This window comes from Dryobates pubescens, chromosome 18 (assembly GCF_014839835.1).
Source record: "Dryobates pubescens isolate bDryPub1 chromosome 18, bDryPub1.pri, whole genome shotgun sequence".
NCBI lineage: Eukaryota > Metazoa > Chordata > Aves > Piciformes > Picidae > Dryobates > Dryobates pubescens.
Genome location: NC_071629.1, coordinates 13,378,285 through 13,398,917, shown reverse-complemented (window position 1 = coordinate 13,398,917; position 20,633 = coordinate 13,378,285). Strand labels below are relative to the sequence as shown.

General features: G+C 43.6%; 1 protein-coding gene across 3 annotated transcripts in view; it reads right to left on the bottom strand.

Moving 5' to 3' along the window:
- PAK3 (p21 (RAC1) activated kinase 3) overlaps positions 1-11,201 on the bottom strand; it is a 125,646-nt gene extending 114,445 nt beyond the window's left edge. The window contains exon 1 of one of the 3 annotated variants that reach the window (XM_054169331.1): positions 10,967-11,201. The gene's annotated coding sequence lies outside the window, so the exon portion shown is untranslated. Of the gene's footprint in view, positions 1-9,114; positions 9,166-10,966 lie in introns of those variants that run through there. The other 2 variants (XM_054169335.1, XM_054169333.1) reach the window with 2 other exon arrangements.
- Positions 11,202-20,633: the final 9,432 nt, after the last annotated feature.

Sequence of the window (20,633 nt, the reverse complement as noted above, 5' to 3'; positions counted from 1 at the left end):
AAGCATTGCACAACAATCCTCTTCCACGGTGCAATTAACTCTCATTTTCCCTAGCCCTGGAGTGCTAGTATCCTTCACCCATAACTGAAAGAAACAACAGAAACCTCTGGAGGCAAGGGAGGGGGCAAAAGCAGCTACTGAAAGTTGTTCTCCCTGTTGCTTGTTTAGGTAACAGGAGATGATTGGTTCATTGGCTATTTTTTTTCATCACAGAGGTCACCATAAATAAATTCTGCACACACATCATGTTGAAATTGAGAGTCAAGCTCACAAACCCAAAATTACACGCTCACTGGATCACCCAGCAGCCTTCGGCGACCTGCTACTTGCCCATTCTGCTATTCTGTCCTTTCACCAGGACACCACAAAAAGCTTGACACCAGCTGAGCCCACTGCCTGTCACATTGCTTTACCATCGCCTCACCGTTTGCCCACACTTCTCACATCTTCCATTCCTCTTACACTCCCACTGTGAGCACTTTGGGGCTGAATCTGGCACAGCTTTAACACTCCCAGTAGCAATTCAGGCCTGGGGGTGCAAGGCACAGCATTAGCCATGCCTCACTTTATTCACCAGTAAAATGGGAGCGAGGATGCTATTTTCTATAGAAGGCATGAGACTAGGTGTCAGCTTATCCTGCTCATACTGCTGACAAGGATGAAGCAGGAGACAAGCAGTTTGAGCTTCATGTGCTCTGCTTTGTTCAAGACCACACACCCAAGGCAGCAGGTCAGATGGACCTAGCTTGCTTGGCTACCAGTTGGACTATGCTGACTTGTATTTCATGGGTACTTGATAATGAGCAATCTAAGTACTTGCATACTTAACAGAAGGAGGAATTGCTATCTAATTATAACCATGGACAGCAAAAGGACTATATAGCTAATAAGCACAAACAGAATCATCATTAGAGAAGCCTTTATTAAGGTACTTAGAACTGACATTTTAACCATTTGTTCTGCCAATAAGCATAGGCAAAACTGATGCCTGGTATCCTTTAAACCTCAGCTGGCTTAATTAGACTAGTTGAGGACATTTGATACACCTCTAAAAGTAATCACCTCGTGTGTCCTATTTGTTACTTTTGATTTCTATGAAGACAATCCTGTTTCTCTAGGGGGCATTTCCAAAAGTTGAAACACAGCAACAGCCAATGAACCCATCCTGTATATAAAGAAATGGAAGTAAAACCCATCTCCCTGAATAGCCAGAGAGGCCTCTCTTGGGTTTACTGAATGTAGCTACAGCTTGAGAAACAGCATCTTTCCCGAAGAGGCTGAAAAAAAGTAGTAGCTATCATGTTTGAGTGTATTATTAAAAGTGACAATTATCACTGTATGTTTATAGTTGGAAATTCTGATTTCATAGACTATAATAAATGCACCACTGCTGTTCTGGATGGCCTAGCATTAATAAAGCAAACCAATTTTGTATGCCCAAGGCCAGGACCTCAGGGACAGCAGATGGTGCCCAGGATACCCATTCTCACATTAGCATAAGAATAGTACGGAGTGGGTCACAGATTGCCTTTAAGCAAGCTTTCAGTTGTCCGCACAATCTCAGCCTCCTACCAAATGACACAACAGCATTTTTTTCATTTTCTAATTTAGGTAATCATTGCTTCATTACACAAAATGTACTTCACCAGCAATTCAAGCAATAAAAAAATCCATCTCCTTTGTAACAACCTGCACTCCCTAAGCACCTTATTCAAACTTCAGTCACACAACAAAAGGAAACGAACAATCCTTCTTCAGAGGCATTAAAACACTCCTGGACAAATGACTTTAAGTTCTTAAAATTAGACTCTTTTTTTTTTTTCCCTTAAATTGCTTCTAATTTCGCATGCAATCAATTGCAGCTGTAATCATTTGTAAGCACAAATGGTATATCCATTGGTAGTCAACTCGACTCTCTCATGGAGATCCAGAACAGAGTTCAAATAGAAATCCAGAAGCTGTGGTTCAATTTGTTTTAAAAAAGCATAAAATCTACATGCTTACCTGGACTCAAAAAAAAGACTGTCCTGATCTCAGGAGGCAAAACTTCACCCCATTCCTAATTTTGGCCTCAGAGTTAAGTAAAAAGCAGTCAAAGACTGGACTCTCCAGAGAGAAGTTCAGATGGAGACTTAGGGTATCTTATGCAGTATCTCAGGAGACATTTTGCCCTTTCTAGTAAACATAGGTTACTTCCACGTTAACTAAGGTGTTTCACTGAATGTGTATTTGGTATCTTTACATCAATAATGAACAAAGTGTTTGGATGTCTGTCTTCCTAGCTGATTTAATTAAGATTTCTGAATTAATTAATTAATAATTAATCCCCAATCTCTGGATATATGCCTTTGCAGACATTTTCTAGTTCACACTTTGTGCCCCCTGGACAGGGATGCTAAGCTGAGTTTTGTTTCCTGGCTGGTTATTAACCATCAAGAGAATGTTTCTACTCCACTCATCACATACATCAGTCAAATCTAATCTGAAAAAGCTACAAGAAGTCAGTTTATCAAAAACCATAAGGCACATTACATGAAGGATTGCCTGCTACCTCACAAGCTCTCTTCAAGAAAGGCAGAGAAGGGCTTGTTTTTTTTCCATCCTAGAAACAGGGTGGGGAAAGGGGGGAAGGGGCATTATTTCTACCTCCAAACCCAAAGGGATTGAAAAGAGGAGTTAATCCAATCTACACAGATACCATGTGCCCATGTACCTCTTCCTTATCACTGCATTTATGCTAGAAAATTGCAGTCATGGTTTCATCCACTTGAAACCCCCTTGAGGTCCCCAGGATAGGAACATAGAAAGCAAAGACCAGTACAAAAAAATCTTCTGGGTTTCAAACAGATGGTTCATGTCATTACAAGGCAAAAGTGCAAAAATCTAGGGAGGACAGTGCCATGGATTCACCAGAATGGATCTTGGCAGGCTAAATAAGCCCTTAGTAGCCTAAACCGTATGCTGAAACAATCCTGACAAACAGTTAAGCAAAGGCAAGTCACTCCACACCACAGACACATCCCAGATTCCAGACATGGATGATGGTAAGGCAGCTGAGAATTACAGATTTACACAAAACACAAACTGGCACAAGGAACAGACAAAAATCTTTGTTGATGTTGCTGTTCTTGTTTCCCACAGAACACAGTTTTCATTCCCTAAAGCCAATGTACTAATTGCCAACTGAAAATAAGTCATCTCATCATCTTACTTGAATAAATACCAATAGTTTCTGAGCCTCAATGGAAAATTCAAGAAACCATATCTGGGCAGAGAAAGCAAATAATTATTTCTGAATCTTGCTCAGCATATTTTCTTCTAAATGAACTGCTTGAAAACAAGAAGTTCTCCAGAAACATTTTGGAATTGGGGAAAACTGTGAAATAAACTGAAGAATGCTTTGGGTCACAAAACCACTGAACTCCACTGAATTATGAGTGTCCTTTCCTGGAAGAGGAGTTCAGAGCAAAGCTAAGGATTTTGTGATTGACAGATGAAATGTGAAAAAACCCCAGGGCCGAGGACTGAAAGTGGGTTCCCTACATAACCTCAATCAGAGTTGCTTAGGGATCGCTTTTTAGAACTGTTGAGTTTCAAGAATTCCAATTTTCACTCAGCTTCCTTCCAATTAGACACTTCAGAGCACAGATACCCTAAAAATTATACCAAATGAGAATTTGCAACCTTGCCACTGGATTGCAGCCCACTGAAAAGACCCACCGCTCAATACTCAGCATTGTTTAACAGAGAAAAATGTTAAGCTAGCAGTGTTTCTTGACACTACCTTTGGGGAAAGCTCTTTCCACTTTTGCAGGTGTCTCCTTGTAAGTGGCTCCAGAAGGTGAGCAGATGCAGAGAGGTGATAACGCTTGCTGGAGGGGAAGTGTCATCACCTCCTGTCAGTGCTAAGACTTCTCACACTCGTCAGAAAATGAGAGAAGACGACAAACACAAACATTACAGTAAAACACTGTGTGAAGATATTATGCTGCATTTGTGCTGTATATTTATAGCCACAGAGTTGGGATGATGTCCATAAGAGTGTTATTTTTAATTTATTTCTACTATATCATTTAATTGTTCTCAGATTCTGCTAGGCAGCCAATTTGGGGTGGTCTACAGAAGAAAGGAAAAAAAAAAAACACAACACAAAACCAACACAAACATACACTGTAGTTAAAGCACTGCAGGCAAGTGCTGAATGTTCTGTAAAAACACAAACAGTTCCTTGCCTGCAAATCTCTCCCTCTGATTTCTCATCTTTCACTCCTCGGTTCCCAAGATACTAGAATTTCCTCTGTCCTGTGGTTACCTAGAGTTTTCTCACGGAAACAAGCACCAAACACATCATGAAGAAAACAACTAGGCAAACATCCCCTAAAACCAGCCCTTCAGCTTATTATTCCCTTATTCTTCCTGTGCAGGCTCAGAGCCAAAGATAGTCCAGCCACAGCTGAGATCAGTGGTAAATATCGTTAGCTGTTAGCAGAGGAAAATTTTCAACGTAAACAATTCTTAAAGGCATAACCTTCCCCCGATAAAAATTAAAGAGGCACAAAACCAAGTGACCTCTTTATCTCTCCCCCTCATTAATTAATAATATGAGCAATAACCTGCAAATGAAAATGGACACTTCCTTTGACCCCACAGGAAAACCCCAGAATACAGGCATAAGGCTGCTGTCCCATTTGTCACACGCTTGCCATGATTTGCGGGTGGTATGGCAGAAATGAAATCCCACACTGTGACGAAACCTCATGTCATCTGTCGTGGACATGTGCTCTCCCAGTGCACTCTGTGGTGGACAACTGGCTGGGCAGGAGCCTCCCTGAAGTGCTTTTCTGAATAGGAAAGGGGAGGATTTTCCATTTCAGTCCCTGCAACTATTAAGGAGTTGCAGTGAAATAGCAATTAAAGAGCTGTTAGGCCAAAATGTGCTGCACTTATAAAGCCTTAGTACTATTTGCCTCTAGCTGTCTGAGGATGTTACTTAGCATCCTTTTTACAAAGATCTCAAACTGATAAATAAAAATAATTTTCTATCTGGACCAGGCAAACTGAACCCTCCTGCCTCTCACAGCAAGGCAATGGGAGAGTAAGGGACACAATCCAAATCAGATTATTACAGTCCTGTGATCTCAGCACTAAATGTATTTACAGTCCTCTTTCTCAGAGAAGTTTGTCCAGCCAATGTATACTCCAAAGAGTGACCAAACTGGTCTGGGAGTCCCTGCTGCAGCGGCCCGTGCGGATGTGAGAGATGTTGTTTTAGTGACAGCCTTTTCAGGGCTTCTTTCAGATGTGAAGCATCTTGCTGCCTTGTTTGGTTTTGGGTTCTTCCTGACTTTTAATTTAATCTGAAGGATTTGATTCATTGTTTCTCAGCAATAAACTGTTTTCCTTAGAAGAGCTAATCAAACTTTGATGAGGCCCTTGTGCAATGGAAAGATTGATGAGATACATTAAAGGCTAGGTGTGGAGCAAAACTGAAGGGCAAAACCTCCTACTGAGTTCAAAGGAATTACAGAATCATAAGATCATTTTGGTTGGAAAAGACCTTCAAGATAGTTGAGTCCAACCATTAACCCAGCACTGTCAGGTCACCAGTAAACCATGTCCCTCAGCACCACATGTATATGCCTTTTTAATCCCTCCAGGGATGGTGATGCTAACATTTCCCTGCACAACCTGTTCCCTTTTGGAGAAGGAATTTTTCCTAGTGTCCAACCTAAACCTCCCCTTCCACAATTTGAGGATATTTCCCCTCATCCTATTGCTTGTTCCTTGGGAGAAGAGACTGACCCCTACCTCCTTGCAGGGAGTTATAAAGAACAACAGTCTCCCCTCAGCCTCCTTTTCTCCAGGTTAGGCAAAATTTCCTGCTACACTTACTCATATTCTAATGTATTTGTGCAACTACCTTTGCCAGCATCGCTCTGAAGGAAACACATTTCTCTGTCTCACTGCAGTACCCCTTACACTGGTGCTTCATCAGGCTACAGAATCATAGCTTCCACTGAGAGGCTGGCAGATGAAAGCAACTGGACATGTTTTCTGCCTGCGCCATAGACAACTAAAACCTGGAACTCATCAACCAGGCAGTCACCTAGACTAAGAACCTAGTTAAGATTCAAAAAGCGATGAGAAATGCATACAGTCTTCCAAAGAACCCTAGCATGCTGGAAGCCAGGACATCTCCATGCTAGCCCCTCCCATATCAGTGCACAAGCTGGGAGATGGGCAAGGAAGAGAGGTTGTGCTGCTAGCATGCAGAAGTTACCACCTGTGTGGGAAATGGAAGCTCTCAACAATGTTTAGCTGATGGCGCAAACCTGAGTCCCCAGCTTGAATACTCACATCCTTGGCAATACTGCTTTCTTACTCCCAAAACCTTCAGCACTGAAAATGCTGCAAGCTCCCTACGCAGCCTATTCCAGGATGTCATATCACTACTGCTGGAAAGTGTTCTTCAATTTATAATTACAATCTTCTGACAAATATATTAAGCTGTGTGCTTAATATATGTGCTGAAATCAAAAGTGAGCTGTCCTGGGGGAAAACGGACTAGTCAGCAAGTTGCAATGGCATGGTCTTTAGACCGTGCCCAGGTCACCCAGGATGAGTCCTATCAGTCTAGAACAGCAAAGTAAGTGACCTTCAGACTTACTCTCACATGGCAGTTCTTAGGCTACTATAATAGCAGAAAGTTCACACCATTTGCCAGACAGCAGGTCAGTTTTTCCAGATGATCCTCTGTCATACTATGGAGGACATAATGTCTGATTATTGCTCTCTGCTAACCTCTGCATAAATTAGCCATTAAGGACTAGAACAGGAATTATTACTGAGAAGTCAATCAGTGTTTAACCAATTTTTAATCCATCATCATGTGTAGGTCAAAGTGCATTAATCTGCTTGAGCCTATTAGAAAGGACTTCATTAACCAACTCCAACAATGACATTATAGAACAGGAGCTGTGGTCCAGGAGATGGGAGGGATGGTGAAAATTAAGTCTAGACATCCCAACTTCAGCAGTGTTATTTATTTCACCTACAAAGAAGGTTTTAGCTTATACAGGGTTTCATCTCCACTCTGGCTAATACATTCCAAAGGTGCCAGTGACAATGCAAGGCCAAAGCAGGTGATCCAAACCTTTCCCCACACAAACAAATCACTTCTGCAGTGTTTCATGCTCATGGTGACACATAGCCTTACAGAAAAAAAGCTGCCAATTGATAGTATCCAAGGTCTGAAGTTTGGGAAACTGCTGATACACTGGTCTGTGACTTTGCTTGGGGCACACTCAGACAGCGCAGTATCAGGGAAGAAAATGTCTTACGCCTCACAAATATTGCTGGATGGATACACTCCAAAATGAAACTAATCCCTTAGAGGAAAAACATGCCAACAAATGGTTCCAAGCACTTGAAACTGCAAGAGGCTCAGAAAACCCCAGAGGTGGAAGAAGACATGTAAATTCAGCACTTAATCCAGTCCTGCAACACAGACCACAGATTGTCACGTAACACTGGATTTGAAGGCAGGATTTAGGAGACTGTGACAGGTTCATTGCAAGGCTGTAACTGTGCCAATCTTCACAGCAGAGCAAGACACATGAAGATCTTGGAGCATGACATATGCTCTTACACTCTTACTACCACTTTCCAAAACTGTCTCTACAAGCTCTGCAACCAGCAGCATCTATGAGAAAGGACCCCTTTCACATCTCTGCTGCTCTCACTCTCTATCTAAATACGTACGTATCTAACAAAAAGTTACAGAGATGACAAGACAGACTGTTCTAACAGGTGTACGGTGAAAGGTAACAGACACAATGTGAAACACAGGGAATTCTTGTTAGATATTAGTTTTGCAGAGGATGGTCAAAAGGTAAAATGGCATCAGAGAGGCTGTAGGATCTCCATTTGTGGAGATACTCTTAACTGAACCAAGTAGTCCTGAGCAACCTGCTATATATCAGTCCTCTGCTGAGCAGTGGGTTGGACTAAATAACCTTCATAGGTCACTTCCTCAACCTTCTAGAACATCATGCACTGGAAGAAAGATTACTGGAGAGAAAAATGAGATGAAAAATCCTGTAGGATCTCAAGATGAATCTCATTCTATCTGAAAGACCAAGGCTTTGATGGGGATGACAATTTTAAAGCACTTGCTTAATCTTAGGGAGCACAGTGAGAGACTGGGAGTACCTACATATACTGTAATAGTTCTGATGATTTAAAGTGGTATCTATTGATGCCTAAAGGCATTTTTGGGCCCACGCTTTCTTCATTGATTGCTTTCATGTAGCTGTTTTGCCAACTACTGACAATTTGTTTAGAAATACCAGGGAATGTGAAATCTGGAGGTGTATTGGTGTGTGAGTGTCCACTGCACAACCTCTGTGAAAATAACCGTCACGAACGGCAGTTTACAGCCAGATAAGACACAAATAAATATTCATGGCAGCTAAGGATCTTGAATTTAATGCTAATGGATGTAAATAGTCAGATTTACTTGGCTTCTGTAGACTAAACCCAGTTTAAAAGAGAAATCCACACAATACCATTCAAGCAGCATTGCCACTGCTGCAAGGGTCTTGTAGGAGGCGATATAAACCCCAGGCTCACAGATGAGTGTGATGTTACCTTCACAAGACTCAGTTTACACAAAAGATATAACTGAGTTAGACCTAATTATACTGTCACAGCTGTTAACCACATTACAGCAGCAAATCTACATAACCACCTAACTAGGCATAAGCAGGGCTTTCCTCTCCAGCTGACCGAGAAGTGATAGTTACAACCTTTCTCTACCACAAATTCTAGTCACACCATGGGCAGAAGGGATCTCAGCAGCAGTTATTCAGAGGGAAGCAGAATGAAAGAAAATTATTTTCCTTCCTTCACACATCCACGCACAAAAGGTTAACTGCTCTACAGACCAATATTAAAACTCTCTGAAACTAACCCCACATCAGTCTCTCTCAGCAGCTGGATGCCTGCCGAGGATGAGTGTGGCACCACTGATAAGGCACTTCACTCTCTCAGCTCTGTCAGAAGCCTGATTACGCATGTTCCAGAACACAAACTTTTAAATTGTTTCCAGCACACCTTCAGACTTCATGGAAGGAAATAACCAAGATGACTGATGGAGTAATTGGTTTTCGTTTTTTCACACACAGCTCTCAGGATGCATTATCTCACTGATTCTTATTTCTTCTGTGCCATTCTTTCAGTTCTGTAAATCTATGTAGAGTGAACAACTTGCAGTTTCTTTTCCCTCATGTGACTGTAGTTTCTGTAAAAGATTAAGAAAGGAGGGCAAGCAGTGCCTAAAAACCACCAGCTATCACTCTGGTGCCTGGCAAAAAGAAATTAATGCAAAGAGGTAATGCAGCCACATGGCAGTGATAGGCCAGGGTCTTCTCCACAATCTTTCGGTAGCCTTAAGCCTTAAGCAATAGCCTTTCCTCATACTTTGCTGTACACCTAAGTAATATTAAACTGAGCAGGCCTCTGCCAAGACATACAAGTACAAGGCTCATCTGCAGTTATACAGGTTTGAAGCATCAAAGCACTCTGGAACTCAAGGTATTCTCAAACAAGTTTTACAAGGCAAATGAAGATAAATACAAACAGAATCAGCACATTTGTGATCACTAGTTAAGAAGCTGCCTTCTCCATGAGAGCCGTTGGCATAGCCCTCCTCATTCTGATACAGTGTCTTTCAAAACATATTCCAGAGAGCACAGCAGGCAATACATCTGTTTTATGAGCTACACACTATGATCCTGACAATTCTCATTCAAATGAGAATTACTTGAAGGCACCCAGACCACAAGTTTCACCTTAGTGAAGAAAACTAGGGGAACAATAGTTTGTTAGAGCAGATAACTTCTGTAAAAAAAGCTAAAAAGATGGTATGTGCTCCAGTCATTCCTGCTGAGATTAAGTGTGGGTAATTTTGCAGCAACAAAGTTTTTGCATGACCTCAGTACTCACTTTCTCTGTTGGACAGTGTGTGCAGAGTTGCCAGAAGAGAAAACCTAAATGCTGCACCGAAGTGACAATAACAAGGGCAAGGGGGGATTTTGCACCTCATCCAAGGGGAGTGGGCCAATCTAACCTTCCCTCTTGTATCAGCAGCAGATCACAATGCTTGTCCCCATTTCCAGTATGCTGTTCACCGTTTCCAATCTCAAAGCTCTCAGCCATTTGGTGATGGTTCCTTAAACCACAGCATCACACCTTATACCAGAATGGTTAGGCAGACAGAGGGATTACAGCTTTGGCTGTGAGTCTGGAAGTGACTCACTCAAAGATGGTCAAGACATGCCACTGCATCCTCACCTTAAAAATAACAAGGCAAAAGCTGGGAAATGTTTCACCCATGAAAAGCAACTGGTCTTAAGGTACTGGAAAGGGGAACCACTTCAGGTCCATCTGGCATGGGAATAAACCAGCCCAGCCCCAGGGGCTGGCAGCTGTGCTGCCGGGCAGCACACCATGAGGGAGATACACAGCCCTTGGCTTCACACCCTCCCTTCCTGCACCCTGCCAGGCTCCCAGCACCTACGAGCTGGAGGCAGCCATCACCACTGCGCCCTGTTCCTCCCCACAGCAGCCAGGCCCAGCCAGCACCACCCAGCACACGCAGGAACATTTTCCACGTAGACAATCCTCCCTGAAGCCTCACACTAACCAGATCCCCCAGAAGAGAGGGTTAGGGCTGATTGGACGGCACAGATTTGGAACCTGTCAAGGAGAACCGGGGAACTAACTCCTCAGGGGCTCTCCATTGGCCCTCCCTCCCTGCATCCCACACGGAGCCCCTGCCCGGGCTTTGTTGCCGCGGCCGGCAGGCTGCAGGCTGAGCAAGCCGTCTGCGAGGAATCTGCCTCCGCCTTTCCGGGCAGGACAAAGCTGAGCCTGGGTTCGCAAGGTAGAAAAGCAAAGGACAGACCTTGTCTCCGGCCTCTTCTGCGCTAGGGAGGCTGCGCTCGTCCCGCGGGCCGCGGCTGCCAGCTGGATGCTGGGGGCCCAGCCGCGGCGCTCACCGCCCCGCAGTGCCCTGCCTGCCGCCAGCCTCCCCTGTGTTCTGCCCCCCTCCTCCCTCCAGCCCCTCTGTTCGGCGGGGCACAAAAAAAAAGGGTGTAGGGGGGAACCTTTCTATTATTATTATTCTAATATATTCTGGGGGCTTGTGGTTCCTGCAGCCAGGCGGAAGTGAAACCCGGCTTCGCCCCCCTCCTCCTTCCGCGATGCTCCGGGGCTGGATGCAGCCTGGGGCTGGCGGGGCGCGGCCACGGCCCCCGCAGCCCGGCCACTCCCGGCCCCCAGCTGCCCGCAGGTCCCCCGGGCGGCAGCGACATCCCAGGCTGTCCCGATGCCCAGGTGGGATGAGGGGCAGTGCCGTTCCCGAAAGGTAGAGGTTGGTTTGGAGGAGGCGGGGAAATAAATAACTAAAAAGAGGGAAGTCATTGTCTTCACTCCGCTGCGGGGGGATCTGCCCGCGACCGGCTGATGCTGGTGCCGGGCTCCGCGCCGCTTGTGCGGGGTGGGGCGGAGAATGCACAGGAGCGGCTGCGGCGGGTGCGGGAGAGTAGCTGGGCTCCTGAGGAAGCGGTTGAGGGGAGTCGCCGGTGGGATCAGTGGCCTCGCACGCCCAGGAGAACCCTGAAGGCACAGGCTGGCAGCGGTTGCTGCGGTGACGGGCAGTAACGGACACAAGTGAGAAGCTGTAACAAGCAGTTAAATATAGCAGTGTCTCCAGCTCCTTAGTGACATCCTGTGGTGCGGGGGCACCACTGTTCATTGCCAACTCAGCTCTCGCCTTACCGAGGACCAGACGAGCACTGGTGCCAGTTCTGCCTTGTCCCCTACCTTGGGCGTGAGCGGCTGAGTACCCAGCACGGTGCAGTGTCGCGGGGGTTGTTCCTAGACCAGTGTTTCTGGTATATGCTTTAACTACTCTCGGGCAGTGTGGGGATGTGTGTGCCCTGTCTATGTGTAGCACCTTCCACGGTGCATTACAGAGCAGAGAGGGCTCAGATCTGAACACTGCAGCTGGCCCTGTGCCCTGCCTGAGGAGCAGAGAGTGAGGACACCAAATGAACATCCAGTAAACTAAGGCAAGTGCTAATTTCTTAATTTAGCATGTGTCATCATGTTGAAATAGACTCACAGAACATCTCCCCCAGCCAAGAAGCGCAGCAGCAGAGATGAGGCCCTACCTCTTCCTAGGTCTTAGCTACTTCAGAGAACTCTATCCATCTCCTCTGTCACCCAGCACACTGTGGTGCTCCTCCAACCTGCAGCAGAAGAGGCAAGAAGAGAAAAGGTGGTGAATGAACTGGGCAAACGGACCAAAACAGACAGGAGGAAAGTGTGAAGTCAGCATTTAACAGGCATTACTGAGCTAACTGGATTCCACCTTACAGGGATGCCACTAACAATGAGGATTTGGTGGCATCAACCTCAAAATTCCACCACAGTCCCTGGCAAGCTTGATAACATCCATGCCACCCTGTTTATAATGTTCACATTGCCCTGATCAAAAAGCTTAAAGCTAGCCTGGGTGGGCCTCAACACACAGCAGCTGAAAGTCCCGATAATAGTTTGAAGGCATGTAGGTATTGGTGGTAGATGGGTTGGAAAAGGCTCTTCTAAACTCCATAAGAAAGTCCTATCAGATGATGTAAATGTTCACAAGACACTCCTAAACAAGATCTTTTGTCCCCAGAAGGCACTTGCTCACAGCATCATGGTGGAACTTCAGCCCTGTAATACTCTGGTGCTGCCCTCTATTCGTTCAGGGCAAGGGGAAATGGACAATGATGCTGACATTTGTCTGGTGGCATGTTAGGACCTGCTGTTCTGGACTGTGCAGTTTCAGCTCTGTGCTCAGGTTTGTCTTAAACATTTCCTTCACATCCCAGCAGCAAGGGAGTTGCTTAGTCAGCTGGCTGCATCTGTCCCACAGCCTCAGGTCATCTGCAGACTCTTTTTTGCTAGTGGGTAGATGGATGAACAGCCATGTCAGCAGAAATTTGCTTTTTCAGGTGGGACTGGCCAGAAGACTGCAACTCACCTTCATGAGTACATGCCTGGAGACACTGATGCATGAATTTGTGTCTTGTAGCTTAATTACTGCAACTCCCTGTGCTTTGAAATAAACCACAGCCAGTGTGAAATACAGCAGATGTCTGCTTGGCAATGGAGAGCAGCCTGATGCTTCACTCACCCTTGTTTCTTACTAAGTACAGGATTTGGTCTTCTGATACTCAAAATCCTTCATCATCTCCCTCCATATCCAGCTGCAGCACTGCAGCCACTGACAAAGAGGTAAGACTTGACTGTGAGAGTTTCACCTTTCCCAGGCAATATTTTTGCACTGTGGAACTTATTTCACCTCATGGAGATACAAATAACCCAGAGCTTCAGAAGTAAATGCACAACTTCTCCCCTCAGCCTCATCTCTTTCACACAGAAACATGCAGAGAATGCTAGAACCCAGCCCAACAAATCCAAGCCCCATAAACTAATCAAACTATTCCTCTTATGGGTGAGACAGAAAGCAAAGCAGAGAAGGAAACAGCTTTTTTCTATTTTGAAATACTTGGGAGGCACACAAGTCCCACAGAGATGAGAGCCATCTAAATATATATATAAAGACACATTTGAGATAAATGAATCCATCTGTCGTAATTCAACAGTTTCATAAAACCAATGGGAAAAAAGATTACAGTTTCATGAAATCACTAAAGCACTGTTGGTACTCTTTGAGTTTTGAAAATTCTTCAATGTGTATGAGTGTAGGAAATGAACCATCCCCTGTTGGACTCCTGAAACTAATAGAAAAGGAACAAGACTGTGCATGAAACTGATGCAAACAAATCCACATTGTAATTACAGCAAATTGTAGTTAATGATCTAATGCAGACTATCATAAATCCCTCCTCACACCCCGAAATACATTCCTGGTTTCCATGATATATCAGCACACACATCCACTACGACCCTTCTTCCATCCCAGGGATCTCAAAGCATTTCACAGATGGTGCCTAAATGAAGCCTTACAACACCTCCATTCCATTTCTCCACAGGGGAAGCCAAGAGGCACAGAGATTTGCTTATTGACTAACAGGATGTATTTAAATGTCCAGAAAGACGTAGGTGTCCTATCTGCACATATGCCTCACTCTTACTACTAGATAGCATTTCCAGTACAAGTCTGCTTGTAATTAGAGAAAGTTGTTCTTTTAAAGACTGCACTGAGCAATCCACTGACAGCTTTACAGGCAGAGAAGGGCAAAAAAAACCTGTGTTTTGCTTCATCCCAGTGAGTGATGCCTTTTCTCAGTTCTGTGTCTGAAGAGCCACATTGCAGCTATGGAACAGAACTTGTGAAAATACTGTGAATTCACAATAGCTTTTGTTGGTTTCAAATGTTCATATTTTGGTACAGCCAGGTGACAGGTATGGGAAGCAGATAAAGGTTTCCATACATCAGGGAAGGGAATCCTACAAAACATACAGGAAGGGAGTCACTGCATAAGTGCTTAGTGTTATCAGCCAGCATCTCACAGGCATATTGGTGTGTGCCCTGAGACCTTCCAGCAAAGCAGGTCAGTCTGGAAAGTGGGAAAACAAATGTGCACTAGCCAGCAAGCTGTACCAGGCCAGTGGGACACCCTGGGAAGTGTTTCCCATTACATGTACAAGAAGGTTATGCTTCCTCCCTTCCCTCTCCTCTTCAGTACAAGCACATGCTCAACTTCAGTGTGATTTATTTCACAGACATGCTATGATCTTTCTTTGGGTAAACCTCTGCGCTCAGAGCGCAAGCCGAGGGCATGAGTCTGAGAAACAGGCAGCGGAGGAGATATGCCAGGCTGAGTGCTGAAAAATGTCCTCAGTTAAAGTACAGAGATACCCACAGGCCTCAGGAAGCTATCAAAACATGCACATCCAACAGCATGACCCATTACACAGGCTGCAGCTGTACGACTCACTATGTTCCATTACTTTCTGGGAGACAAGTGAAACTATATAACAAGCAATCATTCCCATAGCCCGTAACACAGTCCTGACCAGTACACATAGAGCATTCCATAGAGAACACAAGGCTTATGGGCATCATGGATGATGTAATGAGAGAGGGAGCTGGTCATTTCTGCAGATCATGTCTAGGTTACTATTTTAACACACTCTTCTATTCTCTTTGTTGTTGTTCAAGTTTTTCTTCTAGAATTTGATAATTGGTATCTCACTGTCATTAGCAGTATTTTATTAATAATATACTGCCAGTGTGCATAAAAAGTACATATTTCTCCCCATAAATGCTACAATATGAAAAAACAATCTGCTGTTAATAAAACAGAGACAAACTCCCAAAGGAAATAAATGCTCTTAAAACCCACAAACTTGAAGTAAAAAACCACTCTGCTGTATTTGAAGTAATTACAAGAGAAAAATGATGAAGACTGTTTCTCCTCAAAACTTGGCACTTTTTGTATCATGCTACTGATATTCTTAATGAAAAATGGTGCTTTTATTCACTGCCACTTCTTTTACTTTGGCCAATGCTTCAGCCAAACATCTGCTTGTTACATTAGCAGAGTAAATTGATGGTTAGTAACTCAGGATTTTCCAAAGATCATCTCCACAGACATTTCCAAAGGAAGACCCTCTCTAGAACTTTGTAAGGACACACTTAGAAGGGGAAAAGACTGAAGAAACAGAAAGCTGCAGACAGAGCATTCATGTGAATGTTTGGAGAGGTTGGGCTCCTCTCCTAAAAAAGCCTCCATGGTTAGTTTTCAGCCGGAGGTATTCCGAAGCTCAAAGTGCAAGCTTCACACTGAACATGCCCCTGTGACTGAAGAAAGCTATGAGCTCAGGAAATGAGGCTAAAACCAATGGTGAGGTAGTAGGCACTTCACTACTCAAAGGATTCCTTCCTTTCCCTTCTATCTTTAGAGAGCAGCAGAAGAAAATTAGTCATGGTTATTATGGTTACACATTCTGAGCCTGTTCCTGCTAACACGTGATCCATCTCTATACTAGAAAAATTCTTAGCAGGCAAACTAGCTTCACCAAACACACCCCAACAGATGGAATCCTCTATATCCAGGATTTAAGAGACAAATCCCCAAAGAGCCTACTGTCCAAGAAGATACAATCCAGGCAATCCTCAGCAAGTCTCCCAGGTCCCTTGGGTTACCTTCTCTCCACATGCTGTGCCAGTGTCGTTGAGAAGTGTCCCTCTAGGAGCAGGTACAAAACCAGCCTCATTACATAGCCAGTCTCCAGCAGCATTCCCGCCAAATGTCCTTCTTTTTATATTGTTGGTATTCAATTATCACACACCGGGATTGAAACAAAACAAAGCAAAACAAAACAAAACCCCCCAAAACAAACAAACAAACAAAACCCTACAAGCAAAATATAATGTCTTGACAGAATAATGATTTTTAAAGCATTTAAAAGGAGCCACACAAATACATGCATAAATAGTCTTATTATCCTCACAAGGCAATTACATTTGTTAGGCTGAGGAGTGCACAGTGATGAGTCTTCATTTTTTAAATTATAATTAATGTTTCTTGCAGGCAAACTACATAGCCCTGCAGACTGAACCCTCAGACTGCCCATAAAGCATGACAGCACAGAGAAAAAGAAGCAGGTTTTTCCAGAGCAGTGCCTGAAACCCAGGAAAGTCTTCTCCCAAAGGCAGCATGGAAGTCCAGGTGCCAAGGCGTAAGGAAAAATGGTTTGGTTTTGTCTGCCTCTGTCACACCTGCACAGAGGCACTCCAGATTTTCCCATCTGCAATGGGAATTGAAAGTGTTCATTATTTTCTAACATTATGAGGGTGTCAGACTGTGAGTTCAGTAGCACTGGTGTAAAAGTAAGGCACTCACTGGGGTACCAATAATGTCGGGATCAAGTTCTGTACCGTTCAGTGTGCTCGGAAAATAAACCCGCTCTGCCTACTGCTGGCTTGCTTTTATCAGACTCCATTCGTTATTGTACAATGGTGGGGCATAACTCAAGGCTTTGCACGCTCTGTGCTGCTGTTAATTGCAAGGAACGTTCACCACAACCTACACGTAAGATGGACAAGTAATGGCGGCACTATTTATTTCCTGGGCAATACTTGCTCAGCACCACAAGGGGGCAGTGTTTGTACATCTCCCCTCATAAGAATGGCAGCGCTGCAAGTTCAATTTTCATTAGCAACGGTTAATGCCTCCTTTTAGTGCTTGAAGTGGTTTATATTCTATGTTATGTTTGTTTAATAAGTTACTTCTTCATGACACAGTGAATTACAGGCCCATTTACTGTACTTTCACTGCCACCAGCAGGCTACACTAATAAATCAAACAAGTGTATTAGTGAAGGTAATTCCTCCTATGAACTTGTAAGCCTAAGATGGTGGCTAAGAAGTTTACAGTCAGGTTTCAATCAAAAGGCATAAATGGCTTTGCAAAGCACATCTCTTTTTGTTTTGGTTTGGTTTGGTTTTTTCCCCAAAATGCATAATTTGTATCTGTGAAAACTCCACAAACTGTCCTCATCCTTGGCAATTCGAATATTGATAACATCTGCAACCTGACGCTCTTTGATGGCTACCGATTCAGGTTCCATTTATACCAGAAACACTTCAGACAATTCACTCAGGATGAAGATAATGTCTGCTGTATTCAGAGGCAAAAACTTCATTACTGGTCCCATATCTTCAGGTATATTTTGTGTTCTGGAAAAACTTTTTCACAGTGAAGGTGATGGAATACTAGAACAGGCTGCCCAGGGGGGTTATGGAGTCTCCCTCTCTGGAGATGCTCAAAACTGCCTGGATGTATTCCTGTATGATCTGGTATAGGTGATCCTGCTCTGGCAGGGGGGTTGGACTGTATGATCTTTTGAGGTTCCATACAGCCCTTTATATTCTGTGATTCTGTGAGAATAGTTTAATCAACCTGAAAGGCTCCAGAAATAACAACCTCTTGATCTGTGTTTCTAAAAAATACTCTGCAAGTCCCACTCTCACCAGAAAGCAATTCATATACTGTAAGGCTGTGGCTTATTTACAAAAGGTGAAGCTTTTATAGCACAATACAGCAGAGGTATCTAGTGATGCTTACATTGACACTCAAAGCAGGTAAGAAATGTCCATGAAGTAGCTGTTACAGTGATAACTTATGATCAAATCAAACTCAGATGTAGGATTATAAGACCCTATTCCAACATCTTGTTTGGTGTCTCAGACATTCAAAGACATTCAAATTTGTTGGCCACAAGATCAGTAGTTGTACAGTTGAGCTAATACTGTTGCTGCACAACCAATTTCCCTGGCATCTCTTCAGTGAGAAAACTCACAAGGTACATCATATTCAATTAACAAAGAATTTAAAGGTAAAAAAAAATAATCATAAGTCCTATGAACAGAAGCTGTCTAGATTCAGTGCTCTGCTGTACATCTAACCTTATCTACAGAGATAATCCAGAGCAATTAGCCCCAACTGGTGCTAGCAAGAGACAATGGCACAGCCGCTTTGCTACCCAGGTATTTTTCCTACCCAAAATCTAACCCTGTCCTTAATTAACTGCAGAGTCCCAAAGATTTCTGCCTGATTAGCTGCTTCAACTAAAGTGAGGCTCCAGAGTCAGCTAACTTGCCACTCATGGACTGGTCTTTGTGAGGGCACAGAGCAAGCCACAGGTGCAGAAGGGTGCTGTAGAGGCAGCACAAAGCAGGACATGGGCCTGCACAAAAAGTCTGCACAACTCCTCCGACTTCAGTCACACATATTGAGTGTTGTGGATGGTTATGCACATGGGAGAAAAACCTGGCAGTTCCTGTATGGTCATTACCCAAGATATAAAATGTTTGACTTTTAATTAAGATCTACAATATCGATGTCACAAAATGAGGCTGAAATTACAAGAGCAGGAGCTGATCTGACTGTAAAAAGCTCAGCTATTCAACTGAAGGCCAATGCTTGGTCATAACCAGAGAAAAGCTGAGGTCAGGAGTCCAAGTTCAGGAGTGGAGAAAATAAGAAGCTGAAAGAAACATTATATCCTCCAATAATCCTTGCAGGAGATATGATTTCAGCATGAAAGGATGCAGTCCAGCTTTAAAGTTTCCAAGCAAAAATCATTCTACTATAACTCCACTGTGAGATAAAAGCAGACATGTGATCTAGTAATACTGGCCTCTTTCACTGGTGTTTTTATTGGTACTGCCCTCCATATTAAAGAAAACAAACGCTCTGCTTTCAATATTAAAGATAACTCCAACAGGTCTGCTTTAGAGAACCTTTCTGTGTTAATCCACTCCTTGTAATAGAGTTAGCCTTGTGTAAATTTGGAAGGTAGCCTGTAAAAGGAAAAGCAAATAAAGGACTGGATCTTTTTAAAACTTTTCCCCAGCTTCTGAGGGGTTTTGTTTTGGTGGTTTTTTGTTGGTTGTTGGGTGGTTTTTTTTAATATCAGCAGCTTCTCCTTTCTCTGTTACAGGGTCACAGTAGAAGAATAAATAAGGCTGTGACCTCATATGTTGTTCTCCCATTTCTTAACTCAGGAATAGGGAGGTTTGGAGGTTTGGATCCTTCTGAGACCCTTAGTACCTGAAGGTATGCATAAATACATGAAAGACCATGTTTATCAAGTAGAAATATCACTCAGTTGGTCGTACACCAAGCTGGAACTCAGGAAACAAGGTCTACCGTAATTCTGCTCTGAGGCTAATGTGTAGGTACCTCCACACCAAACATTTCCTCTTTGTTGTTTCTCTGTTTCTAAAAAATATCACCTGAAATGTACACATTTTTGAAGGTAAGATACTGCAGTTTAACAGCCCTGAAATCAGCACCGTAGCCCTGAAATCACCAGATGAGCTAAGGCATGATGCCCCACCATCAGATGGGGCAGATACATTTTTGGCAGTGCAACATATAACCCTGAACTGATGGAACTCCTCCCTTCCTTCTCCCTCTTAATAATGTGTCTGGATCTAAATGATAAGGATTTTGAGGATGCTACAGCAGTACTAATTTTGCTCTCATGGTACCCTCACATGGTTATTTCCTTGTTCTTAAATCATGCAATCAGATACTGTTAAACATTCCTTAAGCCAGTTCTGTCAGATAGTCAAAACCTGTGGCACAGAAGAACCAAAAAGCAATTAATTGCCATGATTTTGGCTGCAAAACATCTCACAATGATTAGTATAGTATTTGTGTTTCTGAAGGCACAGAAGAGGGTGGAGCTCCTTGGTGACAGAATCAGCAGGGAATTCTGCCCTCCCAAACCAAGTTGAACACACTGGCAAAAAAATTTTGTTGCTTATACAATTATGCTAACAATTTAAGTTATTGACTAATAGAGAATAATAAGCACAAGCACTTGAAGCCTTATGAACAGAAACAGGTGCCAGTGTCAACAGACCAATAAACTGTGTTTGCTGGAACAGAAGATAGAAATATCTTCCTTTCTCTCTTTGGGGGGTAAGGGCTCAGCTGCTTATAGCAATGAACATCATCATCTGCATCAGTTCTCACTGATGAATACTTGGATGAGCTGGAGTGCAAGATAGGGCTGTTGACCTGATCATTTCTGTG